Source organism: Chrysemys picta, chromosome 8, assembly GCF_011386835.1.
Source record: "Chrysemys picta bellii isolate R12L10 chromosome 8, ASM1138683v2, whole genome shotgun sequence".
Lineage (NCBI taxonomy): Eukaryota > Metazoa > Chordata > Testudines > Emydidae > Chrysemys > Chrysemys picta.
The window spans coordinates 39228770-39255461 of NC_088798.1; positions in this window are offsets into that span (position 1 = coordinate 39228770).

The window sequence follows — 26692 nt, forward strand, 5'->3', positions numbered from 1 at the left end:
CTGCCATTAAATAATTGTCTGACCCCCACCATTGCCTAGCCCCTGATATTTTTCTACAACTGTGAAAATTCAAACTGAGAAAAATGGGGGGGGGGAGCTTAAAAATGAACATTGACATTATCTGTAAAAAAACTAACCCCATTAACATTATCTGGTTACTAAACAATTCTAGTCAAATGAGACACTTCATTAATTATAGTGCACTTTATCTGTAAAAAAAATTTTTTTTTAAATTTCCTTCAGAATCCCGCACCATCACCAAATACCCTCCTTCAACCCCAAGGTGGTCAGGCCAGAATTTGTACCTATTCAAAGGCCTGTCTGTGAAGTAGAGGACACTCATTAGGATTATTGGATTTCATTCTATTAAAAGGCCTGTCTGTGAAGTAGAGGACACGCATTAGGATTATTTGATTTCATTCTATTATCAAGCTCTTTCATGGAGTGGAATGGAAGGAAATTAACTAGGATGTTCCTGTCCTAGCCTCTTAGAGGTTCTAAAGCCTAATCTTTTTTCTTTCAAGGGTAGAACGTAGAGTAAAACGCTGACTAGAATTTTAGTCCATGCCCCTCCCTGGATAAATGATATCATCACACATCAATGATAAAAGACAGAACAAGGGAGAGAAAATATAAAAATGTCAGAAATTAAAAAAGACACAGAAAATGCAATAAGGGAGTTGAAAACAAAGAAAGGAAAGAAATAGAAAGGGTGGTAAGGAGGCAGAAATAGACAAAGATGCACCCCACAATTTTTGCGTTAGCTATTGTGGTGCTTAATGTGATTCACTGCTGCCCCCAGAGCAAAAGATTCTGGTGCATGTTTGGGTGTGAGGTGATACTACCAAATTCCTCTTCACCTATTATGGAAATGCACCTAGAGACAACCACAGAGAGACTGGCCCCACAAAGACAGAAGTGTTCAGGGGTTTCCAAATATGTGGTTTTCCACCAATAGAATGTTTTTCTTAGTGAGGCATGCTTACAGAGTGACATGGAAGAGCCCTGCTGATACACAAGGGCACATGTGGTACTGGAATACTCCCATGGCATCTTATTTTAATCACTTTTGTTTTCAAATGATCATTGCATTTCATGCTCTATTATTTTAATGATCTTTGCTCTCCGCATTTTCCAGCTAAGTATCAAATTCCACTCTCAGAAAGTGAACAATGACTACATATTAAGTTAATGTGCAGTTTAGAATAATATGGAGTTTACCAATCTGGTTGTGGGGCGGGGGGAAACAGTAAATATTTAGATTTGAAACACTCCTGTGAAAGCTATTGTGTATAATAGTATCTTCGTCAACATGAATAAATGAAGTACCATTTCAAACTAAGATCTTTGATAATTAGTGCTGAAAATAGGAAATTCGATAAAGGAATTACTAAAACCCAGTACTAAATGGCTTCCTCATAATTAGTAAGGTGGGCCAATGCCAGAAGCTTTTGATACCTTTCAAATGTTTTTGGACCCCTTTCAAACAGACTTCAAACCTTGATATGCCTTGGAAACTGGCATATGTTTAATAGTAGATATCCTCAGGGCACTGGACAGAGATCAGATACCAATGGCAGCACTATTAAATCTATCCGCAGCCTTCAACAATATTGATCATGAGGTGTTGCTGACTCATCTGCAGGATCTGGCGGCCTAGACAGGTACTTTGGATTGGTTGTCTCATTTCTCTCTGAAAAAATCAGATGTGAAGAACAATATAATTGCTCTTCTTCCCCAAGAGCTTTCAATTGTGGAACCCTACAGTGTTCAGCCTTGTTACTTCTTTTATTAAACAGAGATATAAAATTACTGGGAGAGATTGTCAGTTAGAATGGGCTACAATGTTAGCTTGTGTTGATGTGTATCTCCTTTTAATCAAGCTCTGAAAGTACTTTTCCCCTGCTCTCCTTGGCTCAGATGCTCAAAGTTAGATGCCTAACTCCCATAAATATCTTTGAGGATCTGGGTGATAATACTGGACTGAAATAGAGACCTGCTTGAAAGCTAGTTGGTTTAGGCTCAGCCTAAGTCTGTGAGTGGACTTTCAGCTGAGGGTGCCTTCCTGCTGATTGTCAACATGAGGCTTGATCCTGCACCCCATTGACATCAATGAGTGCCAAATAAGATAGATGGCTAATAGTATGGAGGTTGATTTTAGTGGACTCAGCTCTGCTCCTACACACTGAAAGAGTAGCAGCAGCTGGAAATGTTTTATTCCTTAGCTGACCAATGGATGCTTTTCCTCAGAGATGGTACTAACTCTGGAGATCACTCAGTATTTTCATATCATGACCATTTTTTAGTAGGGTAAAATGATAAAACACGTAGACTCCATAATCTGTACTGATTACCAAGATGACCACCAAAGCAATCACATTTAAGATAGCAAGATGGGTCGTTTAGCTCCTATTTCAGAACAGAACCCAATGCAGCAGTTATGTATATATGAGGCATGCTAAGGTGATAGATGCATTAGACATTTATATGGATAATTATATTCAGAACCAACTCTCCCTTATGAACTGTCATGCCACTTGTGTTTATGAAAAATATTTTGAATAGTAATCCTCAGTCTGATGAGCCCTAGACTTGAGAGTTCACTCTTGCCAGCGCTTGAACTTAGCCACATTTAGGGGTACATTTCCAAAAGGACCTGAAACAGGACCTTCAGCCTTTTGTGCACAGTGATGTGATCATTCACATGCAGGTGCATACTGTTTGCAAATGCAAACACCGGTTCACACACTTTAAAAATTCTAATGCCTGCATACCCCCTTAAGGGCCTGGTTCCATTGATATTTTCTATTGACTTCAGAGGAAGCAAGATCAGGCCTAAAATGACCAACACCAGTGCTAGAATTCACACTGTGTTCATGCCAGACTTAGGCTGGGTCTACACTACCCGCCTGAATCGGTGGGTAGAAATCGACCTCTCGGGGATCGATTTATCGCGTCCCATCGGGACGCGACAATCGATCCCCGAATCGACGCTCTTACTCCACCAGCGGAGGTGGGAGTAAGCGCCGTCGACGGGAAGCCGCAGAGGTCGATTTTGCCACCGTCCTCACAGCGGGGTAAGTCGGCTGCGATACGTCGAATTCAGCTACACTATTCACGTAGCTGAATTTGCGTATCTTAAATCGACTCCCCCCTGTAGTGTAGATGTAGCCTTAGACTATTAAAAGTATTTGTCCTGAGTTTGCTACTTTACAGTGTGAGTGCTTGTGAGTAAGTGCAGAAAACGATATCAATGTACACACGACAGCCAGGGTCTGAAAATGTGTGCCCTAGAGAGTTTTGCAAGATGCATTTTTGGTTTAGGCTTTATACTAACTGTTGGGATCTTTTTTTAAAGGGAAATCAGCTAATCTGGTGATGGCCACCTTATAAATGAATATATTAATAAAGTTATAAGTGTAATCCAAAAAAGTAATAGTTATTGTGTTAATAATTAGAAGTCTTATATAAAATGAAAGTATTTTAACACTAGAGCAAAAATAAGGGAGGTCTTTTTGAGTCATTGTATTCTCCGAATCTTTAATTAGTGAACAATTGGTCGGATCAGTGGAGTTCAAGTCACAACCAGCAATACAGCCCTTTGTGAGTCAAAGAAAATGCCTGAGAAGCCTTTGCAGAGCTTTAAAAAACCCCAAAAGTAATATTCAGGCAAGTGGTTATTTTATAGATGACATCCAGGTTTTCAGACATAGTGCTTCCAGGCAGAAGGATTAAATGTCATCTTGCTCCCTTTTTCTCTCTTTCCCTTATTGGTTACAATTACAGTTGGAAGGGGAAATCTGGAAAAATGACTTTTTTGTTGTTGTTGCAATTTTATGTGTAAATACTCATAGTAAAGTGATCAAAAATAGGTTTACTTATATCTTATGTGAATACAAAAGTGGACTGGCCAAAAAATTAATGCTAGATAGTCTATGCTGCTATAAAACACAACTTTAAAATAAAGGGAACAGAGTGTGTGTGTGGGGAAGAACAGTAGCTTTGAAAGGTGTAGTGTATAAGTGTGACAAACTGCTGGGGATACCCAGAGCTGTGAGACACTATGCTACCCCTCTCAGCCTCAGCAAGTGGGAGCTTTGCTGCAGCTAAGCTGTATGACAACTCCCTGAAACACCAGCTTGTCTGCCATGTCAGCAAACTCCCCAGGACTCTCCCAGCCCAAACCTTGCCTACCATCTAACAATCGGTGAACTCCAGCCCCTGAGTTCCTCAGAGATGTCTCTCTGCAATGCATAGCCTCTATCCTTGTACTTTCAGAGAAGATATTAAGTTTGCTGCTCCTTTAAAGAGACAGAAACAGCAGCTTGTTATCAATTCAATCAAAGCACTAGGTTGGTTTTAGATAATAAGTAAAACAAGTTTATTTAACCAAAAAAGAGAGAGGTTTTAAGGGTATAAGGGATAAAGATAGACAAGGTTGCAAACAAACAAAAGTAAAAATACACTTTCTAATGGCTAAGACCTAACTTAAGCTACAGTCCTTGTACAGGGTAGTTTCCTCACTATATCTTCCTTTTCCAGCAATGGCTGAGGAGCGATTAGTCAGGATCTCCAGAGTCCAAGGCATTGGTTTTCCTTGTCTCCTCAGGTGAAAGATAACTTATAGGTTCTCTGCCACTCTTTATAGTCCAGTCTACCATAAGGTGGCCACTCACACAGTCCTGGAATACTGAACATTCCAGTACTTCCACGAACCTGCCCCTGCCAGTGTGATGGTTGGTATGTGATCACTCCCAAAGGGGGTGCCATATTTAAGAGCCCGCCACCCATCCCTGCCAGCATGAGCTCGCATGGATGAGGCTTGCAAGGTCATGCTCCATGGTGAGTGCCATTTTTAAGAGCTGGAGGAGGCGGAGCAGTGTCCCTCAATCGATACCTGACAAAACCATGTCCGGTTTTGTCCCAGCACTGGACAGGGGACAAACCTCTCAGAAAGAGGACTGTCTGATTTAATACCAGTTGAGTGGCCTCCCTAGTAATTTTTTTTAAAATGGCTCTCTCAAAGTTCATTGACTCTGCTTTAAGAGGCAGGAAAACCTCCTGGGTACAGTCTCCATCCACTGTTGAGATTGTTAAGTGATCATTTTTTCCCTGCTTGCTTTCCTGCTGGCTTTAATTGCCTAGCAAGCAAATGTGCTTTTCTTTTCCTTTAGTCACATCTTGCTCAATTTACATGGGAGACACATTCAAGCAGGTGGAACCATGTTCCTTTGTCTGGGGGGGGAAATGTTTATCAACTCCCCCCACATGCCTGGCTTAAATACATTTCACATGTGTATAATCCTTTGTGGGTTGACTATACATACATTACACAAGAATATTAATGATCAGTGAGTTATTCGTTTTCCAATGATCTATTACCTGACACCTTTTAGATACAGATTATAACAATAGTGAGTTGGGAATACACTGAGCTTGTTAGGCTGAAACTCACAGCTAGATACAAGGCATAGGGATCATTTTAGGGTCACAATAAGTATGTATGAGCGTAATCCAAAGCTTAATGAAGTTGTGTCTTTTCATTGATTTCAACATGCTTGAATCAGGTTCTATGCTCAGACCATCACCAGAACTGATCCTATTTCAGTTTAATCACCCAAATTTCAAAACACCACTTTAACCTTAATTTAGGCAAACCCCTCCAATTTAAACTTATAAGCAAAGCGATTTTTTTCAATAGCAATATAGTGAAACCGATTCTTGCAACACTAAAATATTAGAGTAGCCATGTGTGACAGGGTGACCCACCCCTTTAGAGTACATTAGTGCCTAGTGCTCAGCTCATCTGCATCACGTGGCATGGCCCCTTTAAGCGATTGGGGTGGTCTGATGTACAAAAGCCAAGGAGACCTAGGGAGAGAAGAAATGGCCCCAGGAATAAGTAGTGCTTGGAAGGAATCCCATTATTGTATCTTTAAGGGTCCAGAATCAGAGGCCTAGCAGAGTGGTGGGGCAGGGCTTCTCTCTCCCAATCAGTTGGGATGAGCTTTGGAAAGGGAGCCAGCATGTATGCGCCTTGCTTCCTTATCACAAAACAGCCACCAGCAGGAGAAGTCTGGCTTTTGAACTCTCCAACCTGAAGAACTAAGAAAAGAGGCCTTGTTGAAAGTGAAGCTGGCTAACGCCCTGTAGCTGATCTAAACAACGGTCCCAGCTCCACAAAGGAGAGCTGGGCATGGGAGGGACTCATGACCTGAGTAACAAGGTGACTGCCTGACCCCGGGCTCCGTGAAGCAGGGCTAGAGAGGCTCCTATCTGAAGGAGGGATACATTGCCAGCTGACTCTCAGCTCCAGCGGGAGGAGAGGGAGAACTTCTACTTGAAAGAGCAGGTTACTAGTGGCCCAAACCCTAACCTGATCTCTAGAAAGACAGCTATGGGAAACTCCTGCCTTATGGAGGGAAACCATAATGACAGGTCGGAATAGAGCCCAGTGTGTGTCACAGAACCTGAGGAGCCACTGAGAGCCAGGGCTTGCAGTAACTTACTGTGAGAAGTTTCAGAGTGGTAGCCGTGTTAGTCTGTATCAGCAAAAAGAGTGAGGAGTACTTGTGGCACCTTACGGTATGTTTACACTATGAAATTAGGTTGATTTTATAGAAGTCGATTTTTAGAAATTGATTTTATACAGTCGATTGCGTATGTCCACACTAAGCGCATTAAGTCGGCGGAGTGCATCCTCACTACCATGGCTAGCATCGACTTATGGAGGGTTGTACTGTGGGTAGCTATCCCACAGTTCACGCAATCTCCACCACCCATTGTAATTCTGGGTTAAGCTCCCAATGCCTGATGGGGCAAAAACATTGTCGCGGGTGGTTTTGGGTACATGTTGTCAGTCGCCCCTCCCTCCGTGAAAGCAACGGCTGACAAGCATTTTGCGCCAGACATCAGGGTGATTAGAAGAGCACAGCAAGGGGTGCTGCGCATCAGAGAGGCTTTGAAAACCAGTTTCATGACTGGCCAGCCTTTGGTGTGACAGTTGCATGTGTTTCTCCTTGATGCAAACCCACCCCCTTTGTTGATTTTAATTTCCTGTAAGCCAACCACCCTCCCCCCTTCAAAATAAAGTAACTATTATTTTGAAACCATGCATTCTTTCTTTATTAATTTAAAAAAATGTGATAATGGACAAGGTAGCCCAGTTGGGGTGGGGGAGGAGGGAAGGACAAGGCCACATTGCTTATTGTAGCCACACTAAAAATCAAACTGTTTGAATGACAGGCTTCTGTTCCGGAGCCTGCCCCCCCTCTCCCGGTTCTTGGGCGTCTGGGTGAGGAGGCTATGGAACATGGGGAGGAGGGTAGGCAGTTATACAGTGGATACAGCTGGAGTCTGTGCTCTTGTTGCCTTTCCTGCAGTTCCAACAGACGCTTCATCATGTCCGTTTGCTCCCCCAACAGATGCTTCATCATGTCCATTTCCTCCCCCATTAGCCTCAGCATCGTGTCCTGCCTCCGCTCTTCGTCCTCACTTAATTCTTTCCTGGCCTCTGCCACTGAATGCCTCCATCCATTAAGCTGTGCTCTATCAGTGCAGGAGGACTGCATGAGCTCAGAAAACACATCATCGCAAGTGCATTTTTTTTGCCTTCTAATCTGCAATAACCTCAGGGACGGAGATGATGGGGGGAGCGTAGAAACATTCTACGCTCTACGATTCTGGGGGGACTGCATAGTCACCTGTGCTGCTGAGCGTGCCATAATGATCAAACAGGAAATGAAATTCAAAAGTTCCCGGGGCTTTTCCTGTGTACCTGGCTAGTGCATCGGAGTTCAAAGTGCTGTCCAGAGTTGTCACAATGGAGCACTCTGGGATAGCACCCAGAGGCCAATACCATCAATTTGCGTCTGCACTACTGCAAATTCAACCCAGCAAAGTCAATTTTAGTGCTACTCCCCTCGCTGGGGAGGAGTACAGAAGTCAATTTTAAGAGCCCTTTAGGTCGACGGAAGGGGGTTGGTTGTGTGGACGCATTCATTTTGAAATCGACCTAATGTGGCTAAATTCGACCTAACTCCATAGTGTAGACCAGGCCTTAGAGACTAACAAATTTATTTGAGCATAAGCTTTCTTGGGCTAAAGCCCACTTCATCAGATGCTCAAATAAATTTGTTAGTTTCTAAGGTGCCACAAGTACTCCTCATTCTTTTTACTGTGAGAAGCTTCCCACAAAACTTGGACCTTAGAGGAGTGGATAATAGAGCTGCATGAGAAGAACAGTCCACAGGGTGAACATGGTAGGAAGCAAGCCAAGGAAACTCTAAAGGATTGGGGAAGAGATTGGCACGAACCAGTTATACGGGTCCCTGGTCTGGAATCCAGAGAATGTGTGGGTCTGGATTCCCCTACTAAACACAACAAGAGAACTTTGTTAAGGCCTTGAGCAAGTGAACAACACTTAAAGGGAATCTGGACTCTATGGACCCTCAGCCCGGGTGACTGACTTTCTCAGTCACTGAACTCTTTAGTACCCCAAAAAGAGAAAAGGCCTATCAATAACTCAGCTGGCCAGCTGAGGTCAGGACAAAAGACTAATAAGCAAATTAGACAGTGAGGGGCTAATCAGATGAGGGGAAATTGAGGCAGTCTTGCTGTGATGCGTAGTTTTGCTGTAGGAGAGCACCCAAGACAGAAGCTGACCAGTTAACGCCATTCTAATAACAATGATTATAGGTAAGGTTGCAAAACAACTTCCATTTTAATCCCATTTTCACATAATTTATAACTTTCTGGAGATGTTTCCTTTGGGACTTGAATTTTGCAGAGTGAATGTTCACAGGAACATTTTTAAAGAAAGTTTGAGTAAAAACACACATTTTATACTAAGGAATACAACAGAACATGTTGTTTTGAACAGAGGCAGTCCTCAGTTAGGACTAGCGCCTTTGTTTAGAAAAGAAAATGGTATGGTTTTGACAAAGAAGAACTTTTAAAATTATGATGTTGAAGATACCTAAACATGGATATTGGAGCATAACTTCAAATAACCAAGTTTGACATTTTTATCCAATTTAAACATCATATCTAATGTCTTGGATACATCAGTTTTTCAAAAAAGGAAGTAATATCAAGTCAGAGCAACACTCCAGTAATAAGTGTCAAGAGAATTTTAGAAAACAACTGTGAGCCCAGCGACAAAAAGCACTGACCATCATCCATATGAGGACAACCTCATGATAGTAAAGGCAGTCCAGATAAGGTAGAAATGGTCTCTTCCCCCCACCCTTCCGCCCTCCACACACAGAAAAAAATGTCTGATTCAATCCTTTGGGCGGCAGCATTACACTGAAATCATGCAAAAGAGATCATGATAGTTTGTATTCTGCGCACTGTTTCTAGCTGTTTACAGTGATTGGCAACATTGAAGGATGATACAACTTTTGTAGGACAATCTTCTTTAAAATATATTGAAAGCAGCTCAGATTCATCTAATCCGATACTACTTAAAAGCAAACTTTTGGTTTTTTAAATGTATCTTTATGACTCCGGAATAAAAAACAACTCTAAACAGTACCGGACAGGTGGAATTAACTGTACCAGGAGTAGGTAACTTTCCCCACTGTCCCTCATCCCTGCTTCAGTTTGAACATTGAGCATTTACTATAGTAGGATATATGGTGAACCTCTGTAGTCTTTGCCACCTTCCACCATATATTAAAAATGATTTTAAAAGGAAGTAACAAAAGTATGAAATATCAAAGCCAAGCCACTGAAGTTATACAAGATCCAGCAGGATTTGGAATGAGCCATTACAGAACATGCATTAAGTACAGAAGAGATAATGTAGGCCTATCTGCATGACATCTTTAATATGCTAATAAAGTGAAGAACAAGTTGGGGAAGGTAAATGCCTAGTTGCCTAGCAATAATATGATGGGAAGTAACCGTCATGGATTAGTAAGCCGAGGCCTCTCTGCCTGACTAACCTCTTCAACTGTTTTGGTGGGGGTTAATGTGGTACATAACAACAGTGCATATGAAATAAGTTCTTCTGACTTCCTGGAAGCCTTTGATGAAGTTCCACATGACAGGATGATGAATAAGCAAAAAACTACAGGGATTCTAGGCATTCACATTGGAATGAATAAAACTATCTAAAAATGTATAATGGATGGTACTTTTAAATAGCTTTATGTCCAGTTTGTGGGTAAGTGTAAAAGTAGTTCCAGAGGGGTTGTCACCTTGAACTCTGTTGCTTTTAAGTAATGGAAATCATTCAATAGACTTCATTTCACCAAACTGCTTGTGCTCTTAAATGCTAGCAATAACGTGAAGTACCATGCACTAGCAGTATACTCCATACTATGACTTTTATTGACAACAGAAGCAGACAATAAATAGTGTCAGTATAAAAGCTGGGATGAGCTTAAGATGTCTGTGTTCAGTATGCTGCTCTGCTTATCCCACTCCTCCTCAATAGAAGCACCACTAATGATTCCTAAATGGAAAATGTTCAATAGCCCCTAATGTCATCAGAAGAGGATAAGCTTGGGTTTCATTTCTTTTCTCTTTTTCACCAATCATAACTACCTTGTCAGTGTATGGGAGGGAGAGACAGAGGAAAAAACTGAAAAAGCATCAATGGCCTAAAGAGGGAAGTTCTTCCTCACTCAGCAGCTCCATCTCTTCACACACATGCTGCATCCTCAGCAGGGCAGGGGTGACCTGATTTGGGTTTGAAAAAGAGTTCAGTGGCAGAAGACCTGCCCTTCCTGTATCTGCTTGGTGCAATGCTACATTTGCTCTAGAGGTTGAACAAGAGAAGAAACAAGCTGCCTCTACAATGGACCAGATGTAGAAAAGGTAGCAATGAAGGTGTAAATTAAACCTCTCTGTGTCAGCTAAGCTCTGTGTTTTGGTGTGGGGTAGTAGTATGGGGGAGGAATTCCCCCAGTGAAGGACAGGTGGTGTTACTGCTGCATCTTTCCTTTGGGTTTAGACTGTGAGACATGAGGTAGCTAGGTAGCTTTAGTTGCTGCTGGAGCTTCATAAGATCTCTACCAGTTGGAACTGCTGAGTGCAGGCTCCGAACAATGCGCATCTTGGCTATGCCCTTTCCAGCCAGTGCCACCAACCTTCTGATCTGCACTGGCCCTTGTGTGCCACTTAATGTAATTGCGGTCATGGCTGCTTTGCACCTTTGCCCCCCAGTTAATTAACCACCACTAGGTTCATGTCAGTGTAAGCAAATTTATGTTCAGATTGTATCTAGCCTTCTGAGTATGCTTTTAGTACTGTGTGTGTTATTGGCTGTTACAGAAATGAATACACAACTTTTTGCATCTATTTGGCAGGAGCTCCATGTCCCAAAATCAAACAAGGAAAGAAAGAGGTGAAGCATATAATAAGGATCATTCAGAATAACTTGTTAATCACTAACCATCACAGATTCGTCTGAAACAGAAATGGAAAACAAAATGCTTCAAAAGTTATGTGTACTTGGAATTCCAATGAGCTTTAATCCAAAAAAACACTTTAGCTCCAAACCTGCTCACTTTACTCATTTCAGCACTCTCTTGAGTAAGGTGAGCAGGTTTTGGTTCTCAATTTATTGCCGCATGAGTAACATCCTAGTCTATTTAACTTGATATTAGGTCAAAATGTTTTTAAATGTATGAAACACATTGCCCTTAAAAATAATGGTAGTTAGTGATATATTTAATTTAAAAAAATGGAGTAAATATGTCTGTAGAAATATATTCTCTCATATATATTTTAAATATATGGGAAAATATTTCCGGGATTAAATATGATGGGACATTGTTTCAAAATGAGACAAACTTGTCCCGGAGCCAGCTTCAAGTTTTCTGAACTATCAGGCAATGTTCTGCCAACTCACAGAAGTCTTGGAGTAGGGACAGACTTGGTACAATGCATGCATGTTGAAAAGCACTACTCACACTGATAGCAGTCTGAAGATAAGTAACAATAATAAAATTAGGATCAGGGCCTCAGAAAACTAAAAGTGGATGAACACTCTCAAATCTCTCATGATATGTGGAGAAACAGGTCTTTAATTCACTTCCCTTTTGTAAGTCTAATCTCCTCAAAGAAAAATTGATTTGGGAGTTTCAAGCAAGAGTTGTCAAATACCCCTTTGAGTCATATTTCAGGACTAGGGTGGGACTTGATTAGGACTGCCAGGACTAGAGACTCCAAGATACTTTTATTTAAGGACAAATTAAACAAAACTTGCAACAAGATCCTTGAGATCCAGTTTCATTTGTCTGAATTCCATTGGACATATTTGTCTTGGACATATAGTGGGTGTATTTCCCAGTGTCAAGAAACTAACTCTTCAAATGACCTTTCTTGCTATTTGTACTGGATATGTTCACAACGGTGTAGATGTAAGGCAAGGAGGGTTCATCAAGTCAATTTGAATAATGCAACCGTCCTTTCATTAGTAGCAAGTCATACTTCCAGGAAATGTAATTATTTTTGATTCCTGCAGCTCTTACCATACCTGTTCTCATTTCAAGTAAGGGCATTGTTTCCTCATTCTCACCATGAGGAATACCTCCTGACATGGGAGATTGGGAAGAACAGCTTTTTGTTGTCATTATTGGTTTGTGATTTATTCATAGACATAAGCCCACAGGAATCATCCTCTACCTTTAAACTGGTTCTAACTGTTCAGTCATTTTTTTAGGAATGTATTTTCCCCCTTTTCTCAATTTTTTTAGGGGGGGGGGGTCTGATCTTGGGGTCTTTGAATTCAATGGGAGTTTTGCCATTGACTCTTATAGGAGAAAGTTCCAAACCATGTTTTTTTATTAGGATTGCTTTAGAGCAAAACAAAATTTCATTACAATTAACTTATTAATATACCGTAATTTTCCATGCATAGAATATCAGACAACAGATTTCCTTGCCTTATTTGAAATGATACTTTTTGCAAATTATTTGGTGTATAGATTGATCACAAAATATCATCTGTGAGAACTAATTTGTTAAAAAAAAATCTGTTTTGCTTATTCATGATAGGTCAAAACAAACAAACAAAAATCCTGATGGTATTGTTTCTGTTCCCTGCTGTTCCCCCTCTTCCATGCAGACTGCATCAGAATGCTAGCATTTTCCTGTGCCCAGGTCTTATTGAAAGGTGAACTGTCAGGCTGGAGGTAGCTTACTAGTGGAGTTCCTCAGGGATCGGTTTTGGGACCAATCTTATTTAATCTTTTTATTACTGACCTTGGCACAAAAAGTGGGAATGTGCTAATAAAGTTTGTTGATGACACAAAGCTGGGAGGTTATTGCCAATACAGAGAAGGACTGGGATATCATACAGGAAGATCTGGATGACCTTGTAAACTGGAGTAATAGTAATAGGATGAAATTTAATAGGGAAAAGTGCAAGGTCATGCATTTAGGGATTAATAACAAGAATTATTGTTATAAACTGGAGATGCATCAGTTGGAAGTAACAGAGGAGGAGAAGGACCTCGGAGTATTGGTTGATCACAGGATGACTATGAGCCGCCAATGTGATATGGCCATGAAAAAAGTTAATGCGGTCTTGGGATGCATCATGCAAGGTATTTCCAGTAGAGATAAGAAGGTGTTAGTACTGTTATACAAGGCACTGGTGAGACCTCATCTGGAATACTATGTGCATTTCTGGTCTCCCATGTTTAAGAAGGATGAATTCAAACTGGAACAGGTACAGAGAAGGGCTACTAGGATGATCCAAGGAATGGAAAACCTGTCTTATGAAAGGAGACTCAAAGAGCTTGGCTTGTTTAGCCTAACCAAAAGAAGGCTGAGGGGAGATATGATTGCCCTCTATAAATATATCAGAGGAATAAATACCAGGGAGGGAGAGGAATTATTTAAGCTCAGTACCAATGTGGACACAAGAACAAATGGAGATAAACTGACTATCAGGAAGTTTAGACTTGAAATTAGATGAAGGTTTCTAACCATCAGAGGAGTGAAGTTCTGGAACAGTCTTCCAAGGGGAGTAGTGGGGGCAAAAGACATATCTGGCTTCAAGACTAAGCTTGATAAGTTTATGGAGGGGATGGTATAATGGGATAGCCTAATTTTGGCAATTAATTGGTCTTTGACTATTAGTGGTAAATATGCCCAATGGCTTGTGATGGGATGTTAGATGGGGTGGGATCTGAGTTACTACAGAGAATTCTTCCCTGGGCGTCTGGCTGGTGAGTCTTGCCCACATGCTCAGGGTTTAGCTGTCGCCATATTTGGGGTTGGGAAGGAATTTTCCTCCAGGGCAGATTGGCAGAGGCTCTGGGGGTTTTTCGCCTTCCTCTGCAGCATGGGGCATGGGTCATTTGATGGAAGATCCTCTGCATCTTGAAGTCGTTAAACCATGATTTGAGGACTTCAATGGCTCAGACACAGGTTTGATACAGGAGTGGGTGGGTGAGATTCTGTGGCCTGCGTTGTGCAGGAGGTCAGACTAGATGATCATAATGGTCCCATCTGACCTTAAAGTCTATGATTCTAGGTGGATTTAAAATTCAATTTTCACAAGCAGAGACAACCATAACTTTGAAACATGTTCTCTGTGGACTTTCATACCAGTAAAACTTGATTGCATGAAAGTTCACAGAAATAAGCACAAAGCCAGATTGAAGAGTGGATGAAATGAATTCAAAGGAATATTCAAATGAAAACATTCCACACCATTTATGCAGCTATAGTCCGCAACTTCAAGACCTTGTTTTTGCTTTTCCTCTTTTAGGAATTTAACAAGTAAACACTGCATTTGTGACTCTAACAGCTTGTCTACATTGTGCATTAGGGGTGTAAATTCTAGTGCATGCTAGGGGGTCACACACTAACTGGCCTCTGTGGGCACACACTAGAAGTTCACTAGTGCATGCTAATCAATACCTGCACTGGCCACTGGCCACCTGCTAAAATGTGACATCTTGAACCTTGCATCCTGATCTACCCCATTGGGTCCCTGAGCTGCTGGGGGGGAAAGTGACACCCCCTCCAATCTGGAAATGAGGGAGAAATTTCTTCCCAATCCCCACAGATGCTGGGGCTGCTGCTGCATCCCCTTGGCTTGAAGTGGTGTCTATCATATACCTTACAGTTGGGTTCAATGGCTCTCAGCACCACTCGCTATACAAATTGTTCCAGCGCCCCTGTGGCCAATGGCTTACTTGGCCCATGACCATACCCCAGCTCAGGTGATGCCTTCACTTCTGTCCACTGCCTTTCCCAAATTTCAAGGGAGAGGGAGACTTACAAAGGAGCCATACTCTTTTCCCCACCAGTCCAGACAAAGACCTTTGTTGGTGATGTGCTAGGGTTGCATCATAGTTGTGATCATTCCTTATACTATTTATTCAATTTCCTGGATAAATGGGCATCCTGCCTATGGCTGCTAATCCATAATGAACCCAAATCATTTTGTTGTATGTTATTTTAAGCAAGTTTACTCATGTAGTTTCTCCCTAAAAAAATTCTGGATTTTCTTAGGCTTGTAGGAAGATTAGTACCTGGAACATCTGTCTCCTATTAACTAAGCCTATGAAAATAGGTTTTTTCCCTCCTAGAGAGTCAGTTGCAATCCTCATGATCTTGAGCCTGTACATACTGCTTGTCTGCATTCAAGCTGGACAGACATGTAATTAGTCTGAAAATGAACATTTCCTCTTGAGAATGATTTGTGGAAGACATGCTGTCTGTGTATGCATGCATAACCATTACTCCTTTTTCCCCACTATGACAAGATGGGTCAACTCATTAGGTTGGGTCCAGCAACCAAGAGTTCTATATATTTCAGATGCTGTTCAATAAAAGCAGGTTCATTCCGGGTTTCTGCTACAATATGTTAACTGCAGTTCCTCTCTGGTAGTGAGTCAGGCTAAAGTCAAGGTGCAAGAGAGCCAGCTAGCCATAAGTAAAACTCCTGGGGGTGCCCATTGCTGGCAGGTATACCATTTAAAAGTCAATTAGTCCAGTCTGGGAGGGTCTGATTGAGCATTTCTCCAGTGAGGCTCCTCTGGAGCTCTAACAGTGATTTAAAAGTGCCCTTCCATCGGGGTGAATTTCCTCTCTGATAGAGATACTCGCACAGGCACATAAAATGTAAAATCTACCCTATTTTGTCTGTGGGGGCAAATCTTGCCCTATATAAGCACTAAAGTTGATCTATAGATTCTGTTTTTTAACTTGTATCTGTCTTTGGTATGCTGGGTTGCGAGCATGTTTATCAGTGAAAACCTTTGGAACACTGTTGTTTTTAGTACTTCTTATCCATGTGAGTTCCACCCATTGTTATGTCTTTAATGAGGACCACATGTATTTCCACATAGTGGCTAGCAGAGGAAGAGAGAGGAAAAAAGAGACAAAAAGGTTCTTGATCTAAGGATTTGTAAAATTCATAGGAGTGTTATTAAAAATATATATGTACATTTTTTTCCCATTTGCCTCTGTGGTTATATGTAAAACAAAGAGCAACAAATAGAAATTCTGTAATTACGTTGCTCAAATATAAAATTTCGTTTGGATAGGACACAACATATGACATTTAATGGTTTCTCTTTTTCCACTGCTTATGAAACATACAGAGAGTGAGAAAATATATGTAACAACATACCCAAGCTGTTAAGAAAGCTTGATTAGTGTACTACGCATTTCACTGTGATAGCAGAAAGATCTCTTGAGTGGTTCTTTTTCAATGGTTTGACTCATCAGTTTGGTTTGACTTCTCCGACAGTATGGACAACAGTTATGGTGGAGCACCAGGAGCTCATAATCCTCCTAATGAAACATCTGAAAGCATGTTGAACACGTGGTAATGGAAGCATCTGGTAGCAAGGACTGGAAGTACTGCCACTATAATGGCTTTGGCCAGCGTTTAATCAGGAGATCCCTCCAGCTCATTGACTGGAGAACTGCACGATTCACTATCACAGGAACAAATTCTGAACCTTCTTGCTCAAAGCTCAATTCTGCTGTAAAGGGATCACTTTTTCCAAACAAAGAGAGCCAGGCTATGAAAAGCTTACAAGTAAAAACAGGAAAAACTCAGATATGCAATAGCTTACTAAATAGTCTTTCACCTGTGGAAACCTCTATTAAAATCCTAGTGTATGTTCAAATACATTGATACTAATGGCCTAATCCTTCCTTGCGCACATCAGAGAAAATGCATACAATCTGACATGATTATCAGTCTCTGGCCCAAGAGTTCCAGGCCTGGAGAAGCAGTGGTGTTGGATTGTAGAGAAATGGGAAGGCTCAAGTAAGTAAAATCAGTTCTCCTCTTTACAGATCCTCACAGCTAAGCTGTTTTGATTTCAGTATTTCTTGTAGATACATAAGCATGGATTCATCATTTATCACTTAATTATATGTATTCTTCAGAGTCTTTCATAGAAAGGGGGAAGTGAAAGAAATGCATCTTTAATGTACATATATATTTTAAAACAATACATATTTCTTGCCACAATATTTAACACAATACTTGATGCTGTAAAATACATAATTGCTATATTTTATCAATATATTTGATTTTTTCCTTGTAGGCAGTAACTTATTGTAACATATTTTAGTAGTACTGTAAGCTATTATACAGGGGGAGGGATAGCTCAGTGGTTCCAGCATTGGCTTGCTAAACCTAGGGCTGTGAGTTCAATCCTTGAGGGGGCCACTTAAGGATCTGGGGCAAAAATCAGTACTTGGTCCTGCTAGTGAGGGCAGGGGGGCTGCACTCAATGACCTTTTGAGGTCCCTTCCAGTTTTATGAGATAGGTATATTTACAAATGCATTTTCAGTAGCTTCGGTAAATAGTATAATTCAAGAAAGGTAGGTCAATAAATCTTGTTCTCTAAAAGAGACACTGCAATAGTAAAATTTCCTTTAAGGTTTACTTAGTTAAAAATAATAATTGTGGTAATATGCTTAGTACTTTTGATGTCTGCTGAAAGGGATGCCTCCCACTCAACACTCCTAGGAAGATGTGCTGCTAAACGCAAAGGATGCACCTGAGATTGTTCTTTTAACACCCAGCAAAGGTTCAGAGTCAGTTCAGAGAGGGATATCCTGCTGGAGCTAATTAGGTGCAGCTGAGCCTAGTTTGGCTCAGTAAGTTAAAAAGGGACTGGGTTACTCCTATAGGATGGATAGACAGCTATTGCTGACTAGAAGCTGGGGATAATCTCAAGAAACACAAGGACTGTCCTTGTTGGCTTATATGTGAAAGGAAGACAGCTAGAGGCTTTTTACCAAGGCTGAACTGGAATTCCTGGGGGGGGGGGGGGGGGGGGGAGAGTTTTCTGTTTAAACTTGAGTCTCCTATGAACTCTTTCTAGTTTCTCAGACCCTGTCCCTGACACACAATTAATAATATGATGCACCTATTATTTCAAAGCTGTTACTAAAAAGAACTTTGAATTAGAATTGAGAATAAACTCTTTTTACATGAATACTCTCAGTAATCTAAAAAGGATTGCTTTTGTGGTAGGTGTGACAGATTTTAACCTCTCAGTTGATAGTTGATATAGTAGTGACAGACTGACTTTAATCTTTCAGTATTTCATATCTGATACAGAGCAGAAATGAAGTTAGGAGGGAACTGTAAGAAAGTAGGAGCTCTGTCTTTCTAAGGGCAGTCAGTGAACTGGATTCAGATTGACTGTGATTAATGTGCTAAATGATGGTTCTGGATTAATACAAAGAGTTGACAATCCTTGGAATGGGGATGCTTATCTGGAAAGAAAAGAACCCAAACAGTTTATCTAAAGTAGCATACATAATCCTGAGTGAATCTGGAAAATATACAATGAACATTGCATAATGACTGACGGTTATAATCGCCTCAGAGGAGATATCTTTTTAAATTCCTTTGAGAGGCTGGAGGATGATGATGGGTGGCATCTTAAACTAACCTGGAAAGTATGACTGGGGAAATCCAGGAAGAGGCAAATGACACAAGATGCCTGATACCAAAAGGGAAAGAACCCAATTTTGGATTAGTGGATGCTCTGACATTCCACCCTGCCAAAGGATCAGGGAAGGAAAGGAGGGTGGACATTCTAAAAGCAAAATACATTGGCGTTGAAACTTCCCATACTGTACCTGTCTAGGTTAGCTCTTGCACATGTTCAGACTAGTTATCTTATGCATTCTATATCTTTTATTTCATTACAATTATCTTAATAAATTCTTAATAAATCTTTTATTATAACCCTGGTGGCTTTAGATTGTTCTGGGCAGGTCAAACAACTGTTACCAGCTAAGAAGAATTAGTGAAGTTAGGGTGTATGGAGTCTACTGAGCTTGGTAATTGGGATCAAAAGGACATAAACTGAAGGCTCATCTCCCATAAAATGTGTCAATGTCAGGGTTATCAATCTCATGGCTGTGCTACTCAAGGCACCAGAAATACTAATGAGAACAGAACTGAAGGGGCATAGGGTGACAGTAGTGTATGAGGCTCACTTAATGCCACATCTATCTACAGATCTTTCAAAGAATGTGGAGGAAATGTACCTGCCATTATAAAAAATCGTTATGCTCTGGTTTTCATTGAACTGAATGCTGTAGGAGCTATGAGACATACCAAATCAAAGGCCTTCCTGATTAGCCCTCCTGGGAGTGTGATTTTTTTTTTTTTAACAGTGAACTGCTATCATACTTTCTACTCTTACTTGCAAGGACTGGGCTAGTGAAATTGGAGAGCCCTTGGAATGGGTTTCACTGTGTGTGGCCTATTGTACTGTCGATATATGTGAGTAATTCCCATTAATAATAATGTGAGTTACCTGTACAAAGTGAAGGTAGAATACATGTTTTTTTGTGCTTTAAAGTAAGCTAAATTTAAGAGAAGGGAAGTAGTGAAGTAGGAGTGTACTGTTTCACATGGGAAACTGGCATAGTTTCATGCACACAAATGTATATATTGATCAGAAAATAATAAATAAGTATGCAAATCAACACATAAAGAGATATCAGAGATGCTAGGGCTCAGGCCTCATTCCTTAATATTTCCCTCCGACTGCCCTATCATCCCAATAAGTCATAAGTCCCAATGACTTCAAAGAGAGTTCTGGTTCAGGAATTTCCTGTAATAATAATTCAGTAATGCAAAGCCATATTATTATTATTATTATTATTATTGCAATTGTGCTAAGAGGGTTTGGGTCTCATTGTTCTAGTTTACAGACATAACTTTACAGACATAAAATGAAAATCCTTCTCCCAAAGAATTTCAGCACTAGGGGGGGAGGAATAGCTCAGTGGTTTGAGCTTTGGCCTGCTAAACCTAGAGTTGTGAGTTCAATTCTTGAGGGGGCACTTAGGGATCTAGGGCAAAAATCAGTACTTGGTCCTGCTAGTGAAGGCAGGGGGCCTCAATGACCTTTCAGGGTCCCTTCCAGGTCTAGGAGATAGAATATCTCCATAGCAATGGTATTCTATTAAATGTATATACAGGTTTGGAAATTCTTCTTTTGATTTTAAAGTACAGGGTTTTTTTTAATTTGAGAAAATTTCTAAGAACTAGAATGCTAGAAATACAGACCTCCAATACTGTTAGAACTGTGGCATTTTAAATAATCCACAGGATTTAACATTCCACCTGTTTTGCAGAAAGTGTCTTTTTTACAGGAAATGTAATGTTTTCAACTGAATTCTCCTTACAGGTCATGAAACCTCCTGCATAACAGGGGGAAATTTAAGGTTCTGTACAATGCATTGAAAAGGCTTTAAATTATATTTGTAAATAACTTTCTTTGAGCACCTTAACACATTAGCATACTGAAGCTTTTCTAAACATCAATTAGTACCATGAATGGCAGAAATTATCTTTTTCTTTCCTTTTCAGCTCTTTCTTTCTATATATGTTTTCATAGACTTAGAAATTGTCTGTTTAGCCTTGTAATTTTTTTAAAAAGTTCAATAAAGTGGATTAACTTTATAAATGTGAAATGTTCTGCATTGGGCTATTTAATGAATCTGTTCAGTTCAAATCTTAAACATAAATGTTACTTTCTAGCAGAATAATACAAGGCATAAGAATCTATCTGTGTTTTTGTGAATTGGGATTGGTTTGCTAGGAAAATAGGACAAATTAAACTCAATGACTTCATGGTTTTTTCCTTGAAAAGTAGTTTCTTTATTTAATAAAGTTGGGGGGTTTCCAGGGAAAATTAAAGAAAAGGATTTGTGCCCTGTTCTCTAGGAAAAGACTTAATATGATCTTTGGCAGAAGCTGACATAGATATAGATGGATATAAGCAAAACTGAAGAAAGTAAAATAAAAATGTGTCAAATAATGTAATAATTGACCTATATCAATAAAGGCCTGATTCTTCTTTCACATATTCTGGTGTAAATGAGAAATAATCATAGAACCATAGGGGTAGAAGGGACTGCAAAGGTCTAGCCCAATAATTCTATTGAAGTCAAGGGATTTCCACCATTGGAAACCACATGTAAAGGAGAGTTCTGTTTGTTAAATCCTACCTCAGGTCATCAGAACAAATGAATTTCCTCATAGTCCACTTCTGCTGTATGGAGATGCAGGATGTAATACAGAAAGTTATCAGTACTGTAGCGCATTAGCAAAGCAGTGAGGAAACTTGCATGACTATTTGAGAAGTGGAGATTTGCTGGCACTAATGTTAATGGAAAGTGAATACCAAAGTCATAAGCATGCTAGTGTATAGACACTGAACATAAATGAGCCCCTACATATATTAGAGGTAGAAGTGCTTGCACACTCATCCATTCAGGGTACAGAAACTATGCTATGTGACTTATATGACCAATTCAGACAGAAACACAACTTGAATTTTTAATATTTGTGAGCAGTTCAAATGTATTTGAATCTTGATCAGAAATTCTGAGTTGAAAAAGAAGCTAAAAAGTACATTCGTTGAATTGCAAATTATTTCCTCAGCTTTCGATTAGGCACAATATGTAAATCGTCTACACACAATATGTAGCTTATTTTGCCATCAGAGAACATCTAGCTTGTTTTCTCTTCAAAATTAAAATACTCATTTTTATTTCAGAGCATATCGCACACATACAATTCTAAATTATTTTATGATTATTAACTCTTATAAGTCATATATTACAGGCCTGCAGACAGCAATTTCAGGCCCCAGGGCAGAACAGTCAATAGCCCCCCTAGAAAGGGATGGCTGAGGTTTATGACACTATTTTTTATCCTATTGATAACACATTAAAACCCACTATGCATAAGTTGTGATGTGGCTTGATCTAGTTAACTTTTTTCCCCAGTTACAGCACCGGTAAACAAATTGTGAGCCTAAATATAAGATGTAGAATTTGTTATTTTGAATTACATATTTAAATTAAATAAATACATTATGGACTGAAATTAATTAACATATAAAACATTTAAAGAAGCACAAAGTAAGAAAACACCTAAAGTATCAAGTAGGCTAATTAAACACCTAAACATGATTAATGTGTAATCTAAAGACAAGGAAAAAAACTGATACACAAGATGTAACTGAATGTAACCAACAAAGTTAAAATATACAATACTTGTGCTGCTGGTGCTGTGGGACATCAACACACAGAGTACTGAGGAGAGGGCAGGCATGGTGCACCACATCTATCAGGAGATCTCCGAGGAGGCGGCCAGAGGCGAAGGCAGAGGGAAAACCCGTGCCTCGTTCCCTGGCTGAGCGGTGGAGGTGGCCCCTCATCCTGGGCTTGTGATAGTGGCTTGTCAGCCAGTGCTAGCAGCAGCTGCGGGGGGAGGAGAGACTAGCCCTGGCTGCCTCTCAGCAAATTTGGGGTATGTCTACACTACAAGATTAATCTGAATGTACAGAATTCGAATTTTGGAAACAGATTGTATAAAGTCGAATGTATGCTGCCACACTAAGCACATTAATTCGGCGGTGTGCATCCATGTACCGGGGCTAGCGTCAATTTCCGGAGCGTTGCACTGTGGGTAGTTATCCCATAGCTATCCCGTAGTTCCCGCAGTCTCCTTTGCCCATTGGAATTCTGAGTTGAGATCCCAGTGCCTGATGGGGCAAAAAACATTGTCGCAGGTGGTTCTGGGTACAGCCTCACCCCTCCCTCCATGAAAGCAACAGCAGACAACCGTTTTGCATCTTTTTTCCTGGGTGAACACAGCAAGAGCCATACCACGGCAAGTATGGAGCCCGCTCAGCTCAAGACAGCAGTCATGAACATTATAAACACATCGTGCAGTTTATGCTGAAACAGGACCAGAAAAACGAGGCAAGGAGGAGGCGGTGACAGCAGCACGGCGACGAGAGTGATGAGGACATGGACACTGACACAGAATTCTCTCAAACCGCGGGTCCCGGCACTTTGGAGATCATGTTGTTGATGGGACAGATTCTATCCATGGAACGCCAATTACACTGGTCTACAATTTTTGAGAAGTTGTCTGCTTCAGAGATAAAATGTGCTATTTATTATGTATTTTGATGTGCTGAATTCAAATATGACAATTAAAACAACTGATTGGCTACTGTTTCTAAGATATTTAAGTTTTTACATTTTATGTCTATGTATATTGTGTAGATAGTAGAGTTTTATTCATAAATTGTAAACCTAGGTCTTTTCATGTGTTTCTGGTTGCTTTACATGATAATATTTCACCTGTCCTGTTTATGTAACATTTTAAAAATCAGCAAAAGGGTTATATAAATAAAATTTATTATGAAACAAAAGGCAAAAAACTATTATGTGCATAGTTTAGTCCTATTCAGTGTCTACTCGGCGCTTCTTGGCTTGTCTCTTGTATTCATTAAATGGAGCATCTCTTGTCACTGTCCAGCAATGGTCTGCAAGCATTGATGGGCTCCATTTGCCCTGATAGCGTTTCTCCATTGTTGCAATGTCCTGGTGAAATCGCTCGCCGTGCTCGTCGCTCACTGTTCCGCAGTTCGGTGGAAAAAAAATCTAGATGAGAGTGCAAAAAATGTATCTTTAGTGGCATGTTGCAACCAAGGCTTTTGTATGCCTTGAGGAGGTTTTCCACCAACAACCTGTAGTTGTCTGCCTTGTTGTTTCCGAGAAAATGTATTGCCACTAACTGGAAGGCTTTCCATGCCGTCTTTTCCTTGCCACGCAGTGCATGGTCAAATGCATCATCTCGAAGAAGTTCATGAATCTGAGGACCAACAAAGACATCTTCCTTTATCTTAGCTTCACTTAGCCTTGGAAATTTTCCACAGAGGTACTTGAAAGCTGCTTGTGTTTTGTCAATGGCCTTGACAAAGTTCTTCATCAGACCCAGCTTGATGTGTAAGGGTGGTAACAAAATCTTCCTTGAGTCAACAAGTGGTGGATGCTGAACACTTTTTTCCTCCCAGGCTCCAATGACTGTCGGAGTGGCCAATCTTTCTTGATGTAGTGGGAATCTCTTGCACAACTATCCCATTTGCAGAGAAAACAGCAGTACTTTGTGTATCCAGTCTGAAGATCAAGCAAGAGAGCAACAACCTTCAAATCGCCACAAAGCTGCCACGGAGGTGTTTATGCACCTCAAAAGTTGTTTCATGTTGTCATAGGTTTCCTTCATATGGACTGCATGACCAACTGGAATTGATAGCAAAACATTGCTATTATGCAGTAAAACAGATTTAAGACCTGTCTTCGATGAATCAATGAACAGTCTCCACTCATCTGGATCGTGAACGATGTTGAGGGCTGCCATCACACCATCGATGTTGTTGCAGGCTACAAGATCACCTTCCATGAAGAAGAATGGGACAAGATCCTTTTGACGGTCACGGAACATGGAAACCCTAACATCACCTGCCAGGAGATTCCACTGCTGTAGTCTGGAGCCTAACAGCTCTGCCTTACTCTTGGGTAGTTCCAAATCCCTGACAAGGTCATTCAGTTCACCTTTTGTTACAAGGTGTGGTTCAGAGGAGGAGGATGGGAGAAAATGTGGGTCCTGTGACATTGATGGTTCAGGACCAGAAGTTTCATCCTCTTTCTCTTCCTCGTCTGACTCAAGTGAGAATGATTCTGGTGCATCAGGAACCGGCAGTCCTTCTCCGTGGGGTACTGGGCGTATAGCTGATGAAATGTTTGGATAATGCACAGTCCACTTTTTCTTCTTTGACACACCTTTCCCAACTGGAGGCACCATGCAGAAGTAACAATTGCTGGTATGATCTGTTGGCTCTCTCCAAATCATTGGCACTGCAAAAGGCATAGATTCCTTTTCCTGTTCAACCACTGGCGAAGATTTGTTGCACCAGTGTTGCAGCATATGTGTGGGGCCCACCTCTTGTCCTGATCTCCAATTTTGCCCCCAAAATAAAGGTGATAGGCTTTCTTAACTATAGTGGTTATACTGTGCTTTTGTGATGCAAAAGTCACTTTACCACAAACAGAGCAGAAGTTATCTGCACTGTTTACACAAGTACGAGGCATCTCTGCTCACTTTGGCTAAACAGAAATGTGTCCCTTTGCAAAATCAAACACTGACAAATAAGAGAGCATGACACTGTATGATTTCTAGAGCTGATCTAGGGCAATTTGTTCAGCAGAGTGATGTAAGCTTTGTTATGATTGCATCATCCATGACTTCTAGGAATAACATGATGCAATTCATATCATGTATGATACAATACCAGCTTCAGATTGCATCATTCATTGTTTTGCCTAAAAAGCAAGTACTGTCCAAACCCAATCATAGATTTATTCATTGATCCAGTCAAAGATGTATTTTAGTCATTTCTGGTTTAAATTGAGATCCCTTCCCTTTAGAACTCACTTATCCTCCGCCATTCCCAAGTCAAGGGTCGTATATACTGACCCAATAGCATATCTTGAAAACTAGAGCCAATCAACAATTTTAAGCATCATTTTCGTTCTCAGTGACCCAGAATTAGTAAAGTGTGACTACATTTATTTCAGAAGCATTTTGGCTGTAGAGCAGTGTTATGGGCCCGGCAAACAAGCACAGACTGGTGGGACCGCATAGTGTTGCAGGTGTGGGACAGTTCCCAGTGGATGCAAAACTTCGCGTGCATAAGGGCACTTTAATGAACTTTGTGACTTGCTTTCCCCTGCCCTGAAGCACCAGAATACCAGGATGAGAGCAGCCCTCACAGTTGAGAAGCAAGTAGCGATAGCCCTGTGGAAGCTTGCAACGCCAGACAGCTACCGGTCAGTCGGAAATCAATTTGGAGTGGGCAAATCTACTGTGGGGGCTGCTGTCATGCAAGTAGCCAAAGCAATCATTGAGCTGGTGCTACAAAAGGTAGTGACTCTGGGAAATGTGCAGGTCATAGTGTATGGCTTTGCTGTAATGGGATTCCCTAACTGTGGTGGGGCGATAGATGGAACCCATATCCCTATCTTGGCACCGGAGCACCAGGGTACCCAGTACATAAACCGCAAGGGTTACTTTTCAATGGTGCTGAAAGCACTGGTGGATCACAGGGGATGTTTCACCAACATCAACGTGGGCTGGCCGGGAAGGGTTCATGATGCTCACATCTTCAGGAACACTATTCTGTTTAAACGGCTGCAGCAAGGGACTTACTTCCCAGACCAGAAAATAACCGTTGGGGATGTTGAAATGCCTATAGTTATCCTTGGGGACCCAGCCTACACCTTAATGCCATGGCTCATAAAGCCATACACAGACAGCCTGGACAGGAGTCAGGAGCTGTTCAACTACAGGCTAAGCAAGTGCAG